Genomic DNA, 24,190 nt, shown 5'->3' with positions numbered 1-24,190 from the left:
TTTTGTTGGTTGTTTTTCTCAATAGTTTCTGTGAACTAACAGAAGAACCTTATTAGGCCCGCTGACTATATTAGGCCCCTCGAGTCTTATTAAGTTCCAGTTTGTAAGACAGCCAGGTGGCGCCATTTACCCTTCAGATAGACTCTGCATACAGCACCCAGCCTTGTGTCATATGCAGGCTATGCCTTTTCTGTCACGTGCTGACAGGCGACAGGTAAAATCTATAGGCTCTCTTCCTGTTTGATAAACCACTGTGTCCTCATGATGATGTACTGGACACCTACTGTATGTTATCAGAAAGGGGTTTTTGACATGAGAAAATAAATCATTTCCCTATCCGATCTACTTCAGCTGCAGGAGTAAATGACAGTTCCAGGCTGGAGGGAGGCAGAAGGAGAGAAAGAGATGCAACAATGGCTGCCAGTGGATTACACACACCGTCAGGTAATATCTACAAATTAAACATAAATATTTGTATTTATTTTGTACTCATCAAAATTATCTGTACTCAGCTATATGATGAATGTGAAATTCAGATTAGGAGCTTGGGATCACTGGGTGTAGAGACACACGGATGCCGACTATGCCCAATCTTACTGCAGATGATTCCAGAGGACATACAGTATCTCTTGACTATAATCGTCAGAGGAGAGTAGATGATGAATGGAAAGTGTCTGAGATAGTTAGTTTCCTACAGAGGGAGGTTCAGAGTAGGGAGAGAGTAAGGCTGTTACAGTGACCTTATTACCGCCACACCGGCAGTCACCAGTCATGATGGCAGTCAAATTCCATGTGACCGTTTAGTCACGGTAATTAGGCTTCTCTGATGCTGCTCATTAGTAGCCTACCAAACTTGCTAACTGCCTGGTACTCATCACTCTATTGTCCCTCTAATCACACTGACATCAATGGAAATCTAATCGAAAATCTAATCAAAAACTTAATGAGAGCCCATTTCTATAGACTACGTAATTGTGTGAGAAAACAAAGTTTGATGGCGTCTAATAAAAATAGGAGGATCTCATCAGCTTTCTATAGGCTAGTAGGCCTACTATATTTATTTCTCAACTTTTCTAATATTGAGCACATTGCTTCGCTTCACAACATTAGTAGAGCCTCCCTGCCTGGCATGAAAATCAACCACGGGGAAGGCGTCCCTCATTCGCTATTTAAGTGCAAAGATGACATGTATTTTTCCCCATACCCCTGTTCGCAGACAGGTGCATGATAATGGTCCATTCTAAATCAAAACTAATTTCAAAAATATATTATTTAGTATACTCTACCAGTCAAAAGTTTTAGAACACCTACAAGGTTTTTTCTACATTGTAGAATAGTAGTGAAGACATCAAAACTATGAAATAACACACATGGCATCAAATGTTGAACAAACCAAAACATATTTTATATTTGAGATTCTTCAAATAGCCACATCGATGACAGCTTTGCACACTCTTGGCATTCAGCTTCACTTAGAATCCCTTTCCAACAGTCTTGAAAGAGTTCCCACATATGCTGAGCACTGGTTGGCTGTTTTTCCTTCACTCTACGGTCCGACTCATCCCAAACCATCTCAATTAGGTTGAGTTGGGAGATGAGTAGGTGTTCTAAAACTTTTGACCGGTAGTGTATATAAAGACAACATTAAATTAAGAATAGTCTGATGGGTGACGATATTAGCCTATCACTTGTGAAGGATGTTTTATCACTTGTGAATCAAATCAAATCAAATCAAATTTTATTAGTCACATACACATGGTTAGCAGATGTTAATGCGAGTGTAGCGAAATGCTTGTGCTTCTAGTTCCGACAATGCAGTAATAACCAACAAGTAATCTAACCTAACAATTCCACAACTACTACCTTATACACACACACAAGTGTAAAGGGATGAAGAATATGTACATAAAGATATATGAATGAGTGGTGGTACAGAACGGCATGGCAAGATGCAGTAGATGGTATAGAGTACGGTATATACATATGAGATGAGTACTGTAGGGTATGTAAACATAAAGTGGCATAGTTTAAAGTGGCTAGTGGTACATGTATTACATAAAGATGGCAAGATGCAGTAGATGATATAGAGTACAGTATATACATATGAGATGGGTAATGTAGGGTATGTAAACATTATATTAAGTGGCATTGTTTAAAGTGGCTAGTGGTACATTTTTACATAATTTCCATCAATTCCCATTTTTAAAGTGGCTGGAGTTGAGTCAGTATGTTGGCAGCGGCCGCTAAATGTTAGTGGTGGCTGTTTAACAGTCTGATGGCCTTGAGATAGAAGCTGTTTTTCAGTCTCTCGTCCCAGCTTTGATGCACCCATACTGACCTCGCCTTCTGGATGATAGTGGGGTGAACAGGCCATGGCTCGGGTGGTTGATGTCCTTGATGATCATTTTGGCCTTTCTGTGACATCGGGTGCTGTAGGTGTCCTGGAGAGTAGGTAGTTTGCCCCCGGTGATGCGTTGGGCTGCACCCTCTGGAGAACCCTGCCGTTGCGGGCGCTGCAGTTGACGTACCAGGTGGTGATACAGCACGACACGATGCTCTCAATTGTGCATCTGTAAAGGTCTGTGAGGGTTCTTGGGGCCAAGCCAAATTTCTTCAGCCTCCTCAGGTTGAAGATACGCTGTTGTGCCTTCTTCACCACACTGTCTGTGTAGGTGGACCATTTCAGATCGTCAGTGATGTATACGCTGAGGAACTTGAAGCTTTCCACCTTCTCCACTGTGGTCCCGTCCATGTGGATAGGGGCGTGCTCCCTCTGCTGTTTCCTGAAGTCCACGATCAGCTCCTTCGTTTTGTTGACGTTGAGTGAGAGGTTATTTTCCTGACACCACTCTCCCAGGGCCCTCACCTTCTCCCTGTAGGCCGTCTCATCATTGTTGGTAATCAGGCCTACTACTGTTGTCGTCTGCAAACTTGATGATTGAGTTGGAGGCGTGCGTGGCCACATAGTCACGTGTTAACTGGAAGTACAGGAGGGGCTGAGCACACACCCTTGCGGGCCCCTGTGTTGAGGATCAGCGAAGTGGAGGTGTTGTTTCCTACCTTCACCACCTGGGAGTGACTTGTCAGGAAGTCCAGGACCCAGTTGCACATCCCGGGGTTCAGACCCAGGGCACCGAGCTTAATGATTGTTGTAACTTTAATGTGTTACAGAGTTAATGTTTAAGTTAATTCATTGAGCTGTATCTAAAGATATTTCTTTACAGTTATTTGCATATGTAATTGTATTGGTTAGTATTGAATTACGCTTTTGACTGCAAGTTCCAGAATGCCTTGCGACAGGAAGTAGAGAGTGAACGCGCTAGTTAAGTGCAATTAACAGGTGATTATTTTTGGCTCCTTTGCGCTAGCATCTTACTGGCATTGCTCTGTAGAATCTAAAGTTGTTAAATGTAACGTGGTCAAGTATTATTACTAAAATAAGCTTTCATATCAAACCCGACGTCCCGAGTCATTACTTTGAAGATAGTTATTCTATAATGATGAGCTTGGAGGGTTTTATGTTGTTGAATGCTGAGCTATAGTCACTGAAAAGCATTCTTACATAGGTATTCCTCTTGTTCAGATGAAATAGGGCAGTGTGCAGTGCCATGGCGATTTTATCGTCTGTGGATCTATTGGGGTAGTAAGCAAATTGAAGAGGGTCGAGAGTGTCAGGTAAGGTAGAGGTAATTGAGAATACAATCAGAAATACTGTTCGAATGTTTTGAAATTGACTGCCATAGCCCCAATTAAAAAAGTAAACATTGGCTGTTATTTTTTTTTTAAATCCACATGGTTGGGGTCACGAGAATTTTCAGATATCAAAATGGGGTTGTGGGCCAAAATGTTTTGTGATGAACGCTGTATGATTTCATTGTGCTTCAGCTTATTTAAAGCTTTTTGTATTCTATAATGACAGGTGACTACACCCATCTCTCAGAGCTGAGGATTGTGCTGCTGGGATACAGAGTAGCTGGGAAGACTTCATCAGGAAACACCATCCTGGGCAGAGAGGAGTTTGACCTGAGGACAGCTGTTCAGTGTGTGAAGAGACAGCGAGAAGTAGCAGGGAGGCATGTCACTGTGGTCGACACTCCAGGCTGGTGGGCTAATCACCCCTTAGAGAAAACCCATGAGCTGCTTAAACAGGAGATTGTACTCAGTGTGTCTCTGTGTCCCCCAGGACCCCATACTTTCCTCCTTGTCATAGATGTGGATGACTCATTCACTGAGGAATACAGAAGAGCAGTAGAGGAACACCTGGAGCTTCTCAGTGAGACAGTCTGGAGTCATACAATAGTGCTGTTCACCCATGGGGACTGTCTAGGAGACACAACCATTGATCAGCACATTGAGAGACAAGGGGAGGCCCTCCAGTGGCTTGTTGAGAAATGTGGAAACAGGTATCATGTCTTCAACAATAACAACAGGGGTGACGGCACGCAGATCACAGAGCTGCTGAATAACATAGAGGAGACGGTGGCAGGAAACAGAGGAGGACATTATGAGATAAATGGAGAGATACTACTGGAGATAGAAGAGAAAAGGAAAGCAGAGGAAGAGAGAGCAAAACAGAGACTGATGAAGGTTCAGGAACAGAGAAAGACCCTCAGATCGCTAATGGGTGAGATTATTTAATTTTTATAATTTTTTTGTCTCTGCTCAGGGTCTTTGAATTATTCAACTGATGGCATCTGGTATACACCAGGTACAGTGACCTAAGTTATAATACAGTATGGGTTACTAAAGCTACAGTCTGTGATTGGTAGCTTATTGCAGTTTTACTAAGTCAAAACTGTTCCCAGGGCAGATCTGCTCTAGGGACAAAATTAATTTGATTGGGTTTTGAAAAGTTGCGCACTGAAGCACGAATCTATAGCTACTATAGCTACAGAATAGCTCCTACATTATACAGTCCATTCAGAATGTATTCAGACCCCTTGAGGTCTTCCACATTTTGTTACATTACAGCCTTATTCTAAAATTGATTAAATAGTTGTTTTCCCTCATCAATCCACACACAATACCCTATAATGACAAAGCAGAAATTAAAATATACATTTACATAAGTATTCAGACCCTTTAATCAGTACTTTATTCAAGCACCTTTGGCACTGATTACAGCCTTGAGTCTTCTTGGGTATGACGCTATAAGCTCAGGCACACCTGTATTTGGGGAGTTTCTCCAATTCTTTTCTGCAGATCCTCTCAAGCTCTGTCAGGTTGAATGGGGAGTGTCGCTGCACAGCTAATTTCAGGTCTCTAGAGATGTTCGTTCGGGTCCAAGTCAAGTCTGGGCTCTGGCTGCGCCTGTCAAGGACATTCAGAGACTTGTCCCGAAGACACTCCTGCATTCTATTGTCTGTGTGCTTATAGTGTTATCCTGTTGGAAGGTGGTCCTGAGCGCTCTGGAGTGGGTTTTCATCAAGGATCTCTCTGTGCTTTGCTCCATTCATCTTTCCCTCAATCCTGACTAGTTTCCTGGTCCCTGCAGCTGAAAAATATCGCCACAGCATGATGCTGCCACCACCATGCGTCACCGTAGGGATGGTGCCAGGTTTCCTCCAGACGTGACGCTTGGCATTCAGGCCAGAGTTCAATCTTGGTTTCATCAGACCAAAGAATCTTGTTTCTCATGGTCTGTGAGTCCTTTCGGTGCCTTTTGGCAAACTCCAAGCTGGCTGTCATGTGGCTTTTACTGTGGCCACTCTACCATAAAGGCCTGATTGGTGGAGTGCTGCAGAGATGGTTGTACTTCTGGAAGGTTCTCCCATCTCCACAGAGGAACTCTGAGGCTCTGTCATAGTGTCCATCGGGTTCTTGGTCACCTCCCTGACCAAGGCCCTTCTTGCCCGATTGCTTAGTTTGGCCGGGCGGCCAGCTCTTGGTAGAGTATTGGTGGTTCCAAACTTCTTCCATTTAAGAATGATGGAGGCCACTGTGTTCTTGGGGACCTTCACTGCTGCAGAAATGTTTGGTACCTTTCCCCAGATCTGTGCCTCGACACAATCCTGTCTCGGAGCTCTACGGACAATTCCTTCGACTTCATGGCATGGTTTTTGCTCTGACATGCACTGTCAACTGTGGGACCTCATAGAGACAGGTATGTGCCTTTCCAAATCATGTCCAATCAATTGAATTTACCACAGGTGGACTCCAGTCAAGTTGTAGAAACATCTCAAGCATGATCAATGGAAACAGGATGCACCTGAGCCCAATTTCGAGTCTCATAGTAAAGGGTCTGAATACTTATGTAAATAAGGTGTTTCTGTTTATAATTTTAATACATTTACAAAAAATCCTAAACCTGTTTTTCGCTTTGTCAGTATGGGGTGTTGTGTGTAGATTGATGAGAAAAAAAATGTTTCATCAATTTTAGAATAAGGCTGCAACGTAAAAAAATGTGGAACAAGTCGAGGACTCTGAATACTTTCCAAATGCACTGGTGCTACTTCAGTATCGCTCATTAAAAATGGTTTAAACATCTTTCAATTTACAACACATTCCATTGGGTTGTATGTAGCCTATAATATGTTTTCATTATAGGGGAAGAAAATACAAAATAAACGGTATTCTAAGACAACAACAACATCTCAGCCAGGTCTAATACAAAAGTTAATGTAAAATAACTTAGATCTATGTTATGCTACTTTGTTTTAATCCATGTTCAACATGAACTAGTCCCAAGCTTCTACTGCAAATTATCCAATGGGATAATTTGCTTAAAGACCCAGTGCAGTATTTGTATTAATTAATATTAATATTTGGCTAACTCCAAGGCAGGAAATGTAATGTCATGAAATATTTTTAACTGCCTTAATTTTGCTGGACCCCAGGAAGACAACCTGCCTAGGCAAGGCAGCAGCTACTCTTCCTGGGGTTCAGCAACATTAAGGCAGTTATATACAGTTTAAAATATTTCCTGACATTACATTTTATAACATTTTTCACAACACATTAAGCCACTACTCTACTATCACATATCTACAATACAAAATCCATGTGTACGTGTGTGTAGAGGGCATGCCTTATCATATGTAAGTGCAGTCAAAAACTTGTGTTTTATATATTTAAGCTGATCAATTTCAGCATTTTATTCTTTATTTCTTTTGCCTGTTTTGGTGGGATGGAGTTTTGGACTGCCTGGCGACATCACCAGGCGGTATAAGTTAATAGACCAATAACAAAGAGCGTTTCAAACCTCTCTGCCAATAACAATTAGTTTTTAGGTTACATATCCCTCCCACCAAACAATGTTACGATGAACTGACAACATAAGCTTTCGTAAGATAGTTACAAATCTACAACGTCAAAGACCCATTTTGGTTGGTACAATGTAAGTTGAGCAGACTAAATTACTTGGTGTTACCTTAGATTGTAAAACCTTAGATTGTTTTGACCATGGGATGGAGTTTTTGTTTTGACCATGACAGTTTACAATCTAAGGTAACACCAAGTAATTTAGTCTGCTCAACTTGTTCAACAGCCACACCATTCATTACCAGATTCAGCTAAGGTCTAGCAGTTAGGTACTGATTTGTACCAAATAAAATGCTCGTAGTTTTAGAGATGTTCACGACCAGTTTATTACTGGCCGCCCATTCCAAAACAGACTGCAACTCTTTGTTAAGGGTTTCAGCGACTTCATTAGCTGTGGTCGCTGATGCGTATATGGTTGAATCATCAGCATACTTGGACACGTGCTTTGCTTAATGCCAGTGGCTTGTCATTGGTAAAAATAGAAAAGACTAAAGGGCCTAGAGACCTGCCCTGTGGTACACCTCACTTTACATGTTTGACATCAGAGAATCTCCCATCAAATCCAAACAACCACTTATTGAGGGCCATTTTCAAGACAAGACATGTTACATTATATAAACAAACGTTACCTTGTGGTCTCTCGTGTAGTCATTGGGGCCCAGTGTGTTGTAAACCACAGTGCACTCTCCCTCATCCCTCTGAAATGAAAAACACAACTGTTTAATAGTCCTGTATTACATGCTTCCATAGTTAATGAAATAATTAATCCAGTAGTCAATAAGTGTGAATAGCAGTGTTGCCACTCTGTGGATTATGTCTTGGGCAGTTTGAGAGATGAGCGATCCTTATTTAAAGTGATGGAGCTGTTCCTACGACCAGCCTGGTTACTAGTGATTAGGGATGGACCTGTCCAAGTTTGGGGAGGAAGGGGGGTTAGCTGGGGTGTTAGAGGAGGAAGAGGGGCTACTGACTAAACTGAGGGTTTCGCAAGTTCGATAGGCTGACTTCAACTGAATCCCTAATCTGAGTTAATGCAGTTATTAAATAAAATCAAATGATTTGCTTGCTCAATGTATTAGCTCAGTTTGGGAAGGAAACATGGTGGCAGGTTTAAGAGTGATACCAACGAAATAATAAACATTATCTAAAGAACCACACAGACACACATTCCCAGAAGGTTTCTCCTCCACATGCTCTGCCAGGCACCTATCTTCATCAATCAGGTTTGTGCACAGTTCAATAAAAAACTTACAAGACAGAATATTGCATTGAAAATCAGAGCAAGCTACTGTTAGATAGTTAGCTACATACTGTACTCGTTCACTACGTTCCCTCCTACATCCTTCCATCAACCCAAGGTATATGGTTCTTGCAAAAAATAAAATTGAAAATTGATAAAGGCAGTTGAGAATTAGACTACCTACTGTAACAAGATGTATTTCTCCATGGAGTGCACAGGCAGTATGGTTGCTGTCCTTTCAGCACTACGAGCCTGTCACGTTTGATGTGACACTGTTGTTGTTAATAATGTGATAGTGGTGTTAGGCTACCATAGGTCGTGTAAACAGTGTGTTTTTTGTTTTGCTGGTCAGTTTGTAGTCCTATTACCCGGATATTAGTTACCTCCGGTTCGTTCAGCCATTTCTATGGTGAAAATGACTGGGAAAAGAATAGTGTTTTGGGATAAACCCGAAACTAAGATTAACACGGACTTAGGAGATCTTATAAATTGTGTTCTATGAAATAATATCAGTCAGTTACATGACCTTTATAAATTATGAAGCCTTTATGTGCTTTTTAAAACTACATAAATGCTTCAAAATTCACAAAATGTGACGTTAGCTGATGAAGATTATCTCATCGAACAAAACGTATAAGATCTCCTAAGCCTGTGTTTACCACAGATCTTACTTTCAGCATTCATCGAAAAACCCTATAAAAATGAATTAAAAAAAAACATTAATTTGGCCATAGGCTATGTCCAATGAACCATGGCAGAGATATTGCCAACAAAAAGACGCCATTACTATTGCTCTGTATTCAACCGTATTAGAGCAGAATTTTGGCGTGACAGTGGAATGAACCAATCACATTTTGACTTGCAATGGGTGGCACCATTAAAAACAGTGATGTGTCTAGACAGCTGTTATCAACTTCAAGGTTGATGTTTGTGCTAATTTGTTAGCATCACCCTTTTCAAGATTAACTTTTAAACTTAGTTTACAAATTATCATAATCTGGTGAGTGGCACAGTTTTTTGCTGCAGCTCGCTTGCTGTTAGCCATCTCTTAGAAAAACAATGACTGTGAAACATCGTTGCATTTACACTAGATCACCGGTTAGTGTGCTGAACGTGATACAATATATTTGCAATGGGAAGTAATAGCTGGTTTGTTAATTTCAGTTTGGAAATGAAATGGTTGTGCTTTTGTATTGTTCTGATTTCATGGGGCCTACTGGAGTGAATGGGCTGCTTATTCCTTATAGTCAATGCTGTATGTGACTGCTGTTGCCTGTGTATCAGCTGTGTCTATGTGTTTGACCAACACTGTCTCTCCTTTAGCACCATGGAGTGCACAGGTAGTACGAAGCCTGTCACCTTTGATGTGACACTGTTGTTGTTAACAGTGTGATAGTGGTAGGCTACCATAGGTTGTGTAAACAGTGTGTTTTTTGTTTTTGCTGGTCGCATTATTTTATGCTGTGTGTCACATTTTGTGTCCATGACGGTTCTGTTTCTGTGTGTTCGGCAGCCTGGAGCACAGCCAGGTCTGTTTGTGTCATTCAAAACTACAGCTCCTCCTAGAATGGTCTGAAAACAAAAGGTATGTTGGGTGCATTAAGTGGTGATATGTTTTCCGTTATTTTCTTGTTTGATACAATGTGTTGGAAAATTTCTGGTCCATCTGAAGGCATAGTCACATTTCGCCACTGCATACCACAGTGAAAAATAGTTTTTTTAGGGGATTTGTATCATTTGATTTAAACAACATGCCTACCACTTTGAAGATACAAAATATGTTTTGTGTGTGAAACAAACAAGAAATAAGACAAAACAGAAAACTTGAGCGTGCACAACTATTCAACACCCCCCCCCCCCCAAGGTCAATACTTTGTAGAGCCACCCTTTGCAGCAATCACAGCAAATATGTCTCTATAAGCTTGGCACATCTAGCCACTGGGATTTTTGCCCATTCTTCAAGGCAAAACCACTCTAGCTCCTTCAGGTTGGATGGGTTCCATCTTTAAGTCATACCACAGATCCTCAATTGGATTGAGGTCTGGGCTTTGACACGGCCATTCCAAGACATGTAAATGTTTCCCCTTATACCATTCTAGTGTTGCTTTAGCAGTATGCTTAGGGGTATTGTCCTGCTGGAAGGTGAACCTCTGTCCCAGTCTCAAATCTCTGGAAGACTGAAACAGGTTTCCCTCAAGAATTTCCCTGTATTTAACGCCATCCATCATTCCTTCAATTCTGACCAGTTTCCCAGTCCCTGCCAATGAAAACATCCCCACAGCATGATGCTGCCACCACCATGCTTCACTGTGGTGATGGTGTTCTCGGGTTGATGAGAGGTGTTGGGTTTGTGCCAGACATAGCATTTTCCTTGATGGCCAAAAAGCTCAATTTTAGTCTCATCTGACCAGAGTACCTTCTTCCATATGTTTGGGGAGTCTCCCACATGCCCTTTTGGCGAACACCAAACGTGTTTGCTTATTTCTTTCTTTAAGCAATGGCTTTTTTTCTGGCCACTCTTCTGTAAAGCCCAGCTCTGTGGAGTGTATGGCTTAAAGTGGTCCTATGGACAGATACTCCAATCTCCGCTGTGGAGTTTTGCAGCTCCTTCAGGGTTATCTTTGGTTGCTTTGTTGCCTCTGATTAATGCCCTCCTTGCCTGGTTCATGAGTTTTCGTGGGTGGCCCTCTCTTGGCAGGTTTGTTGTGGTGCCATATTCTTTCAATTTTTTAAATAATGGATTAAATGGTGCTCTGTGGAATGTTCAAAGTTTAGGATATTTTTTTATAACCCAACCCTGATCTGTACTTCTCCACAACTTTGTCCCTGACCTGTTTGGACAGCTCCTTGGTCTTCATGGTGCCGCTTGCTTGGTGGTGCCCCTTGCTTAGTGGTGTTGCAGACTCTGGGGCCTTTCAGAACAGGTGTATATATACAGAGATCATGTGACAGATCATGTGACACTTAGATTGCACACAGGTGGACTTTATTTAAGTAATTATGTGACTTCTGAAGGTAATTGGTTGCACCAGATCTTATTTAGGGGCTTCATAGCAAAGGAGGTGAATACATATGCACACAATTTTTTATCATTTTTTAAAAACATGTTATTTTTTTCATTTCACTTCACCAATTTGGACTATTTTGTGTATGTCCATTACATGAAATCCAAATAAAAATCTATTTAAATTACAGGTTGTAATGTAACAAAATAGGAAAAACACCAAGGGGGGTGAATACTTTTGCAAGGTTACAACAGTACGTTAAATTCTCCCTTTATACAGGCTAACAGTAACAGTAAAAATAGTTATAGAAGAGGCATGTCTATTTTCTATGTAACAAAAACCATTTCCAGCTAATAACAGAAGCTAAAAATAGCTTGGGTGAAATAGCAGGCTAGCCAGCTAGCACCTAGTGTTAAGTTAGCTAGCGGTTCGAATTTGACAGTTAACTAACAAATCTCCTCAAATATAAACAGGTTAAAATACATATAAATGTCGAGTCTCATATGTACACATGAAAATACAAATAATGTGAGCCTTCATTCGTGCAAATAAAACTTTTAGGAGCTAAAAACATTCATAGTTAAAAATTAAAATAATTGTGGCTGCCATTTTGCCTCATAGACTTGCATACAAAACTATCCAGCTAGTCTGGTTTCATTCACGCTCCAGCTAAAAAAGATGGAATTTATACTCCATGATTTTAAAAACAGCGAGAGAACTTGTGTTGTTGCAAAACCAATCTAAACATTGAATTGACTGAAACCGTATTTCTATGCATTCAAAATACATTTGAGGGTGCATGCTTCAAGTTTCAAGTTTTATTAGTCGTATGTACGGGTTACGCATGAAATACAGGTCTTTCTATAAATAATGGGGCCAATGTGTGACATTGGATTAAAATTTTCAAAATGGTTTGAAACAAAAATGTTAAATATTTTCATGCAGTTCCACATGTGTATGTATGCAAATGAGCCCATAACTCCACCAATACAACAACGTAGGCCTAGGACTATACATCCATTAAGCAGAGTTCATACAGACATTGGCAAGTCAAATTCAAAGACTTTCAATGACTTTTTCAAGCAATTGACTGTAATTTTTAAGGACGTCAATGTTATACAATTGTAGAATTTATGTAATTGTACATAGAGGGCCTAATGTAGAAGCCCCCCCAAAAAAAAACTACATGCAAAAATTTTTTTTTTTTTAAAGTAGGCCATTACCACTTTAAGAATAATTAATTTTGTAGGCCTTGCCAATGCATTGATGTTCAAATTATTATTACATTCCAAAATATGTGAGAATAATGTGGACATTGCCTGACTAAATAGATTGGATGTATGCATGGCGATTCAGACACATAATAAATCCATGAATAGTGGTAACTTTAATCTCACCATTTGAATCTCACCGTTGCTGTTTTTATAATAAGAAAGTAAACTAAATTCAGGATCCTTTATTAATGGAAGGATTTGTATGGAAAGCCAAGTTGAAGCCAACATTAGATGTTGTCGTCCTCGTAATAAATGCACGTGGTTTTACTGCCACAGAGTAACGCAACAACCTTCAAATGAAACTGAGGGAAACAAACGAAAGTGGCCAAATCGCTCACAAAAATGGATAAAAAATGAAATCACAGATAATTATAAGGGAGCAGGAGAACTTATAAATTGGCTACAATTATGACAAGGACTTTTCAAGCACCAAATTAAGGAAATGTCTGATTTTCAAGGTAGGCCTATTCCAGTACTTGAATTTCTGAGCTCCAAATTCAAGTTCAAGTAGGCTAGGCTACTTCAAGCCCCTTGTATTGTTTAAACTGGCAGGTGTAACATACTGTAGAAAACAAAATATATTTGTCATGTTGTTTCATTAACAGATCATATTGTCAACGAGCCCACTAGACTATGTAATTTGTTGTCATTATATCCAGAATAATTGATAGGAAGAGCGTTGGGTGTTGCGCAATAGTCTATCCTACACAATTGCGCAAGGTAGACTCGGTGTCCAATGCGAGGCACAAAGACATATGAAAAAATGAACTCATTATCTTGAGCTTTCTCTGTTAAATCTAATGAGACTGTCCTGGAAATTACCACCAGGGACACAATCTTACATTAATCATTATTTATTATCAGCAAGCTAGAGAGGTTCCTACAAACTCAATGCACCATAGTACACATGTCGGTCAGGAGCTCTGTCAGGCCAGTCCTGTTAGTTCTCTTATATAGTGCTTACGCAGTGTCATGACTTGCCCTTTTGGGTGAGGATCATAGGCGCCAGGCCCCCCCCCCTCCCTCTCTTCCACCACAGTTTTATGACGGTCGTAAATACCTGCAGGAACTCTCTCTCTCCCACACAATGAAAGGGAAGTGAAAAATCCCTTCATTACAACAGAGAGAGATGTTGTAGTAATGTGACATCAAAAGGTTGAATAATGAAACAATATTTATGTAATCCAAACAGTTGGAATGGTCTGTGGGTACTTAAAGAACAATCCTGTCGAATTTGTTACTAATTTCTGATGTAACTAAGGACAGTATAACAACATAACTGTATCTCTGAATGTGTATATTTCCCAGTTGTCAAGGTTCACATCCAAATGTTGGGGAACTTATAAGTGTGATGTTAGCCTTCTAAATGAGAGAACTGTTTTGCATATAAAGTCTTAACTAGTCAGTGCCCACACCCACGTGAGCACAGACATTATGTCGGTGTCATGGAATGCCCCCTTTTCCCAGAGTGCATAAACCCCACTTCTAGCGAAATTAACATTAGACCAGCGGGACCGACAGCGTGAGCTGGAAGGTACGAAATGGTTAGACACTCCGAAACTTTCAACAGAGAAGAAAACCTCTATAGACCAGAGAGCATGGAGCTGTAGCTACATGTTGAAATGATTGGCAATTTAAATGGCTACCACTCTATAGACCAGTTACGTGCAGCGCCAGCTGAATACGTTACAAATGGTTAAGAAATTTACAAAACTAAAGACTACACATTCACAGTCTGCAGCTGTATATGTAAAATAGTCTAGGAAACTCGGCCGAAGACGAGAGAAAAACATTTCCCTATCAAACGACCATCCATTATAACAGACACTCCGATAAATCTGAGAAGCTCCAGCTACAAAAGACATTGTGACTTCTGGGGAATTACTATCCACAGAAAATGGACCGGGCGATTTCAACAGAGAGAGACAACAAGCCATACAAGCGTAAATATGTACATTGCAATTCTTATTGAATAAGAAGCCATTCATGTGCAAAGTATTAGCATTTCCATGAGCATAGTTATCAACTGTATGTAGTGGGTCCATTCTGTCTTTCACGCTCTTTATCTGTCCCCACCCCTTGCCATTGTCTACCAAGCCATCATAAAGGCAGATCAAGCAGATGACAACAGATGATCAACATCAATTTGCTAGAGATATTAGATCCAATGTGGATCCAGGCACAACTATCTTCACCGGAGTAACGAATGAGACACCAAAATATTCTGGACATTCCTGGCTAACATCTTTTTTTCTAGCACTTGGACTGTTGTTGCATTGCATGCACTATCACAACAGCTGTCACCTGACTGTCATTCTAAAAATTCCTTCCTGGATCATATTATGATGTGTGAAAATATCACTGAGTAACTAATCAGCTGGACACCAAATCAGCATCCACATTAATGACAGTATCAATTTAGGTTTTAAGTATCAAAGTAAGGTGATTCTTTTGGTTAGAAGCATTCGATTTTGAAATCGCATACGTCATGTTTGATTGGTGTACCCATAAATTGTTTTCACCCCGTAATATAAGGAGACAAAAAATGTAGGTAGTTACACTGCATTTCTGAGATCTCTATACAAAAAACTGTACACAAGCTATTTCCAGGATCCTTACAGGGTTCAAGTCTAATTTAACTAATTATTGCTTAATATATGATATAACAACAACTTACACTGCTATAAATGCAAGGACAGAAAAGTAATGTTTTATGTGACATGATTTTGGACAAATCCGTCAAGACAAAAACCATGATAAAGGGTTAAACAGCACCAGACAATTGTCATTGACAGTATAATTTTTAATTCTCAGCAGGACACATATTTTCCTAATTATAGATGGACCCACTCTCCATTACTTTTTCCAAATTTGTGGGGTTAAAATTAAAATTAATTTAATTGTAATTAGAAACACCTTACAGCAGTAAGTCTTTTGGGGTATGTCTAAGAGCTGTGCACACCTGGATTGTGCAATATTTGCCCATTATTCTTTTTAAAATGATTCAAGCTTTGTGAAGTTTGTTGTGGATCATTGCTAGACAACCATTTTCTTGCCATAGGTTTTAAAGCAAATTTAAGTCAAAACTGTAAATAGGAAACTCAGGAACATTCAATGTCGTCTTGGTAATTAACTCCAGTGTATATTTGGCCTTGTGTTTTAGGGTTGTTGTTCTCCTGAAAGGTGAATTTGTCTCCCAGTGTCTGTTGGAAAGCAGACTGAACCAGGTTTTCCTCTAGGATTTTACCTGTGCTTAGCTACATTCTGTTTTCTTTTTATCCTGAAAAACTCCCCAGTCCATGCCGATGACAAGCATACCCATAACATAATGCAGCCACCACCATGCTTGAAAATATGGAGTGTGGTACGCAGGGATGTGTTGTGTTGGATTTGCCCCAAACATAACACTTTGTATTCAGGACAAAATGTTAATTCCTTTGCCAAATGTTTTGCAGTATTGCTTTAGTGTCTTGTTGCAAACAGGATGCAATGTTTTTGGAATGTGTTTTATTCAGTACAGGCTTCCTTCTATTCACTCCATTATTTAACTCAATATTTTGGAGTAACTACAATGTTGTTGATTCATCCTCAGTTTTCTCTTATCACAGCCATTAAACTCTGCAACTGTTTTAAAATCACCATTGGCCTTATGGTGAAATTCCTGAGCAGTTTCCTTCCTCTCTGGCAACTGAGTTAGGAAATACACCTATATCTTTGTATTGACTGGGTGTATTGATACACCATCCAAAGCCTAACTTCATGCTCAAAGGGATATTCAGTGTCAGCTCTTTTTTATTTATATGTATTTGTTTTTATCTACCAATCGGTGCCCTTTTTTGTGAGGCATTGGAAAACCTGTGTTAAAATGGATCGCAATATGTTTTGAAAATTGCATCCTACAATGTGGTCTATGTTATCATAATGCTCACAAATCACACGTTCAGATCAATAAAAGCTGTGTTCTCTCTGACAGGTGACTCACTCTATCTCTCAGAGCTGAGGATTGTGCTGCTGGGATCCAGAGATGCTGGGAAGAGTTCAGCAGGAAACACCATCTTGGGCAGAGAGGAGTTTGACCTGAGGACAGCCGCTCAGTGTGTGAAGAGACAGGGAGAAGTAGCAGGGAGGCAGGTCACTGTGGTTGACACTCCTGGCTGGTGGAACAATCTCCCTGTAGAGTACACTCCTGAGCTGGTTAAACAGGAGATTGTGTTCAGTGCGTCTTTGTGTCCCCCAGGACCCCACACTCTCTTCCTGGTCATTCGGGTGGACGTTTCGTTCAAAGAAGAAGAGACAAATGCTGCAGAGGACCACCTGGAGCTTCTCAGTGAGAGAGTCTAGAGTCACACTATAGTGCTGTTCACCCATGGGGACTGTCTGGGAGACAAAACCATTGAGCAGCATATTCAGAGAGAAGGGAAGGCCCTCCAGTGGCTTGTTGAGAAATGTGGGAACAGATTTCATGTCTTCAACAATAACAACAGTGGTGATGTCACTCAGGTCACAGAGCTGCTGGAGAAAATAGATGAGCTGGTGGCAGCCAACAGTGGAGATGTGTTTAACACTGAAAGAGATTATAAAGAAGGAATGAATTGGATACCTGAGGAGATGTGGAAGAAACCATCTTTGCCATTAAAGGGAGCTCACAGCATATACCCTCTTCTTCTGAGTAGTAAGTATGGTACTCTGACAGTACCTTTAAATCTCAAGCGCGCTACAATGTTCTTGTTTGTCTACCCTCAATTTACAAAGGTTAGTTTACCAACTTAGAGGTGCACATATGTTTACAAAAAATATACAAAAAAAATCAAGATTCCAGTCACACTGGAAAAATAAATAACATTTCAACAAAATAAGACAAAATAAAGGCTACAGTCCACTTTCCTTCTGTTATTAACATTATTCATAAACCTGAACCAAACACCATCATAGTGTAGATATCAGTATTGCTTATTTCTTTAGTCTAAAACGTTGGGGGAGGTGGGCCGGGGCTGCTAACCTGACATATGGAATTGTTTTAAGATGGTCATACTATGGATCATTTAGCTATTTGATTTAGGATTTTAGGACCCCTTTAGATATTAAAAAAAATCTCTATATTATTTTTGGTTATAAAATATTGATTTTGGCCTTTACTACTAAAGCCCATAGAAACACATTGAAAAACACTTTCATACATGGCAGAAAGGACAGTAAAATAAGAAAACCATAAGAAACAAGATGTTGAAGTGTCTGTCCTAAATCTAGAAGATATAAAAAAAATCAAGAAATATATATTTTTAATTTTTTTTACACATATTTAACCCCTTTTTTGGGTAGGCACAAAATTACCTTCATACTTCCATTAGTTTTTTTAAACGGGTACCGGTTACCTTCAGACAAGTCCCGTCACACTTGTGGGGGTCGTAGAGTAAAACAAAGAACATCATGTTTGGTAGAATCTCCCCTTTCCACAGTGGGGTCCCAGTTTGTAGCCCAAACGGTTTGGACACTACCAAACAGAAGTTGGCACATCAACGGTACTGACTTCAAATGATTCTCCTGATATTTGTGGGGATCCTAGAGCAAAACGGTTGGTAGGATGTCTCATGGTCTGACAAACCCCACTCTATCTCTGCCACCTTTCACCGCAGATGCGGAAGTGCCACACTGGTGGATGTAGTGGATTGAGACGCATCCAAAGCAAAACATATCTCTAGAGATACACTACCATTCAAAAGTTTGGGTTCACTTAGAAATGTCCTCATTTTAGAAAGAAAGGCACATTTTTTTGTCCATTAAAATAACATCAAATTGATCAGAAATACAGTGTAGACATTGTAAATGACTGTTGTAGCCCGAAACGGCTGATTTTTGATGGAATATTTACATAGGCGTACAGAGGCCCATTATCAGCAACCATCACTCCTGTGTTCCAATGGCACGTTGTGTTAGCTAATCCAAGTTGATCATTTTAAAAGGCTAATTGATTATTAGAAAACCATTTTGAAATTATGTTAGCACAGCTGAAAACTGTTGTACTGATTCAAGAAGCAATAAAACTGGCCTTCTTTAGACTAGTTGAGTATCTGGAGCATCAGCATTTGTGGGTTCGATTACAGAAACTGCCAAGAAACTGAAGAACTCGTACAACGCTGTGTACTACTCTCTTCACAGAACAGCGCAAACTGGCTCTAACCAGAATAGAAAGAGTAGTGGGAGACCCCGGTGCACAACTGAGGAAGAGGACAAGTACATTAGAGTGTCTAGTTTGAGAAACAGACGCCTCACAAGTCCTCAACTGGCAGCTTCATTAAATAGTACCTGCAAAACACCGTCTGAACGGCAATAGTGAAGAGGCGACTCCGGGATGCTGGACAATTAGAATCTAAGACATTGGGAGAGAGGAAATTGATGGGGATGTGTTTGTTATGTAACTTAGCAATCGACTCTAGGAGGTTATCTACATGATGCAAGCATTGTTTTGTTCTACAGTGAGTGGAGGCAGCAGACCTGAGACTGGATATGATGGTTCAGAACAGATGTCTGGGTTTGGATCTGTGGCTGAATCTCTGCTGAGGCTCGTGGGTAGGATGTTACGATTCTTCCCTGAGAATACAGTTATAAAAATAAAGTGTTGAATGCGCTTATCATTTTATCATTCACCAAGCAAGAAAAAGTAATGGATTGTAGAGTACTTAAGCCTAATCTAAGTATTATAGTTCTCTTGTTGTGATGTTGTCCAGTACCTGGAGATGACATATCTGATACCCAGTCTCTGAGAAGCTCTGTGTCCAGCTCCCAGACATCAGAACCAGTATGTGAGCACAACTCTGGATCAAAGAGTTCTAGAGAAAAATTCAGCTTGGATTTCATGAGGTAGGCACTGTTGTCTGAGGCTCCGCTTCTCCCTCACAAAATGTTTTCTATAATAATCAGATCTACTGAGGATGTAACAAGCTGTACACATTCACACATTATTGCACATACACACTAGTAGCATGTCAATGTACACTACCGGTGAGAAGTTTTAGAACACCTACTCATTCAAGGGTTTTTCTTTATTTTTACTATTTTCTACATTGTAGAATAATAGCAAAGACATAAACTATGAAATAACACATGTAGTAACCAAAAAAGCATTAAACAAATCAAAATATATTTTATATTTGAGATTCTTCAAATAGCCACCCTTTGCCTTGATGACAGCTTTGCACACTCTTGGCATTCTCTCAACCAGCTTCATGAAGTAGTCACCTGGAATGCAATTCAATTAACAGGTTTGCCTTCTTAAGTTAATTTGTGGAATTTATTTCCTTCTTGATGTGTTTGAGCCAATCAGATGTGATGTGACAAGGTAAGGGGGGTATACAGAAGAAAGCCCTATTTGATAAAAGACCAAGTCCATATTATGGCAAGAACAGCTCAAGTAAGCAAAGAGAAACGACAGTCCATCATTACTTTAAGACATGAAGGTCAGTCAATACAGAACATTTCAAGAACTTTGAAAGTTTCTTCAAGTGCAGTCGCAAAAACCATCAAGCGCTATGATGAAACTGGCCCTCTTGAGGACCGCCACAGGAAATAAAATATATTTTAATTTGCTTAACACTTTTTTGGTTACTACATGATTCCATATCAGTTATTTCATAGTTTTGATGTCTTCACTATTATTCGAAAATAGTATAAATAAATAAAAACCTTGGAATGAGAAGGTGTTCTAAAACTTTTGACCGGTAGTGAATATTAACAAAAATGCTGAAAAATGTACTGAAGATGCAAGAGTGGGGAGGTTGACATCAAGGCTACTGTTGCATTAGCGGAAACCTTCAGAGCTTTCTTCATCTCTGTCAGTTTTCTATTGTAGCATGCAACAATGGATACACTCATTCTCTATCTCCCTGCCCTAACTAACCCTGTTCTCTGAATATAGTTTTGTACTCAGAAGAATATTTTGTAGTCAGAAGAATCTATGCACCAGTGACACAACAAACCCTGAATCTGAACACAGCTCTACATCTACACCAGCGGAACATGTAAGTAGAGTATATCATCATTGCCTCAGTGTTTCAGTTCAACTCTATTAAAGATTCTCAATACTCACAGTTTGAGTATTGTAGGACAGTCAGTATTTTAAAGTACTTAAATGTTTTCACTCCTCAAATGTTGTGTAATGTCGAGTTTGTATCCCTCAGTTGTGTAGAATAGATGCAGCTATATGCCTCAATAATTAATAATAATAAAATAAGCCACTGTCTTAATTCATAATTATAGATGTCTATTCCTTTCATATGGTATTCAGGCATGTAGCTGGATCTGCTCAAGTCAATTTATTTTTTAAATGTTTTTATTTAACCCTAACCCGGACGACGCTGGGCCAATTGTGCGCCGCCTATGGGACTCCCAATCACGGCCGGTTGTGATACAGCCTGCAAACAAACCAGGGTCTGTAGTGACACCTCGAGCACTGAGATACAGTGCCTTAGACCGCTGCGCCAGTCGGGAGCACTTACAACTATCATCATGTTAACATTAGACCACGTTTCAGGTCCTGAGCGCCACTCGGGACCACTCACAACTGTCATCATGTTGACATTAGACCACGTTTCAGGTCCTGAGCGCCACTCGGGACCACTCACAACTATCATCATGTTGACATTAGACCACGTTTCAGGTCCTGAGCGCCACTCGGGACCACTCACAACTATCATCATGTTAACATTAGACCACGTTTCAGGTCCTGAGCACCACTCGGGACCACTCACAACTGTCATCATGTTAAAATTAGACCACGTTTCAGGTCCTGAGCGCCACTCGGGACCACTCACAACTATCATCATGTTGACATTAGACCACGTTTCAGATCTTGAAATATCGGACAAACATTTTGTAGTGAACTATCACTTTAAAGGGTTAATCTGCAGATGCTACAGTACATAGATTTTTTTTTACATACTATAAATGAATGATATGTAGCCATTGTGTCTTAACGAATATAACTTAGAAATGCCTCATGAGCTTAGATCAACTGTAATACTCCATCAGAACCCAAAATATAAGCTTGTTTTACTCCAATGTTTATAAACAAAATAAATGTAAACAAACACTGTATAGCCTCAAAGCATGGTTGAAACAATAATTTTGATATCATGGATGGTCAGTCCTTGCATCCATAGCTCTGTCTATGAATTAACGAGTGGTTACATTTCTCCAGCCTCGTCCCTTAGCTTTTTACCGAAACAGTGGTGGGGAAAGAGATTTGTTATTATTTCAACTGCAGATTGCGCCTTTAAGAGGGCTGCAGGGCAGATCGAAGGTTGTCTAGTTGTTTCTATAAGACTGCTGATTTGGTGCTTTCAATCTGCATTTCAGACACTTGCTGTTGTGACAAAATTAACACCTGAAACATCCACAGGATTTACAGAAACATCATGCAGGTAACAATTTATTGCTGATAACATTAATACATTTGATTCAGAGAATTTGTGTTAATTATTGTAACTAATAATTGTCCTATGTGCTCCAGGCTCCAGTGCTCCCATGCAGGTCTGTTCCAGTGCAGTTTGACAGGGCTGGTGTTTCTGATGAAGGGGGAGGGGGAAGTGCTGTACAGAACTGTCCAATGGGATGAGAATCTCCTGCACTCCACAGGCCAGACTCCTGCAGGACCCCTGTTCAGTATTGAGTGTCATCAGGGGTCTATCTGTCAGCTACATCTCCCACACTGTGACATTCTCTCTGGTGAATTACACACCACTCACAACTATCATCAAGATGACCAATACAACAGCCAAATGACAGTGGATGAGTAAGATATATTTGTTTTGTAGGAGAGGGTCTTGATATCCTGTCTGTGGCCCATGTTACTGGTGACAGTGTGGAGGTTTTACCACCACTGAGGGTGACTGACACACACGTAGTGGTGAACATCACAGACCTCTCCTTATGGGGCCTGGTCAGAATGTTTAGACCCTTCCTCTCGATCAAGGGACAGGTGCTGCCTTTCCTCCAATCATTCGGCCATCCTCAGTCAGTTCTGAATGTAATCGTCCTGCCATCGAATGTGCCCCTTAATGAGGTACAGTCCAAATCCATGCGCTATCCAAAACATGTCTTGTCATGTATTTTAGAACTGTGGTACTTACCTAAAAATGTCTGCAAAAAATAATGGAATCATAAAAAAATACATTTTTTTTTATACAGTTGAAGTCGGAAGTTTACATTCACTTAGGTTGGAGTAATTTAAAATCGTTTTTCAACCACTCCACAAATTTCTTGTTAACAAACTATAGTTTTGGCAAGTCGGTTAGGATATCTACTTTGTGCATGACACAAGTCATTTTTCCAACAATTGTTTACAGACAGATTATTTCACTTATAATTCACTGTATCACAATTCCAGGGGGTCAGAAGTTTACATACACTAAGTTGACTGTGCATTTAAACAGCTTGGAAAATTCCAGAAAAAGATGTCATGGCTTTTTTAACATCATTTGAGGTGTACCTGTGGATGTATTTCAAGGCCTACCTTCAAACTCAGTGCCTCTTTGCTTGACATTATGGGAAAATCTAAAGAAATCAGCCAAGACCTCAGAAAAAAAATTGTAGACCTTCACAAGTCTGGTTCATCCCTGGGAGCAATTTCCAAACGCCTGAAGGTACCACGTTCATCTGTAAAAACAATAGTACGCAAGTATAAACACCATGGGACCACGCAGCTGTCATACTGCTCAGGAAGGAGATGTGTTCTGTCCCCTAGAGATGAACGTACTTTGGTGCGAAAAGTGAAAATCAATCTCAGAACAACAGCAAAGGACCCTGTGAAGATGCTGGAGAAAACATGTACAAAAGTATCTATATCCACAGTAAAAGGAGTCCTATATCGACATAACCTGAAAGGCCGCTCAGCAAGGAAGAAGCCACTACTCCAAAACCGCCATAAAAAAAAGCCAGACTACGGTTTTTAACTGCACATGGGGACAGAAATCATACTTTTTGGAGATACTGTATGTCCTCTGGTCTGATTGTCACGACTTCTGCCGAAGTCGTTGCCTCTCCTTGTTCGGGCGGTGTTCGGCGGTCGACGTCACCGGTCTTCTAGCCATCATCGATCCATTTTTCATTTTCCATTGGTTTTGTCTTGTCTTCCCACACACCTGTTTTCAATCCCATCCATTACCTCTTGTGTATTTAACCCTCTGTTTCCCCTCATGTCTTTGTCAGAGATTGTTTCTTGTTAGTATTATTTTTTATGTGTATAGGTGCCCGACGGGTCTTCGTACCCATATTTGTTTAAGTTCGTTTCTTATTAGTGTTATGGAGCATGTATTTGGACATTCATTAAAAGACTCCATTTTACACTCCGTTTGACTCTCCTGCGCCTGACTTCCCTGCCACCTATACACACGACTCTGACACTGATGAAACAAAAA

At 40.2% G+C, this 24,190-nt stretch overlaps 1 pseudogene; it reads left to right on the top strand.

Annotated features, from left to right (window-relative positions):
* Positions 1–24,190, top strand: part of LOC139553804 (uncharacterized) — a 39,004-nt pseudogene that overhangs the window by 630 nt on the left and 14,184 nt on the right.

The sequence above is a fragment of the Salvelinus alpinus genome, chromosome 25 (assembly GCF_045679555.1).
Source record: "Salvelinus alpinus chromosome 25, SLU_Salpinus.1, whole genome shotgun sequence".
NCBI lineage: Eukaryota > Metazoa > Chordata > Actinopteri > Salmoniformes > Salmonidae > Salvelinus > Salvelinus alpinus.
Note: the sequence above shows the minus strand (reverse complement) of the source record. Positions and strands in the feature narration are given on the sequence as shown.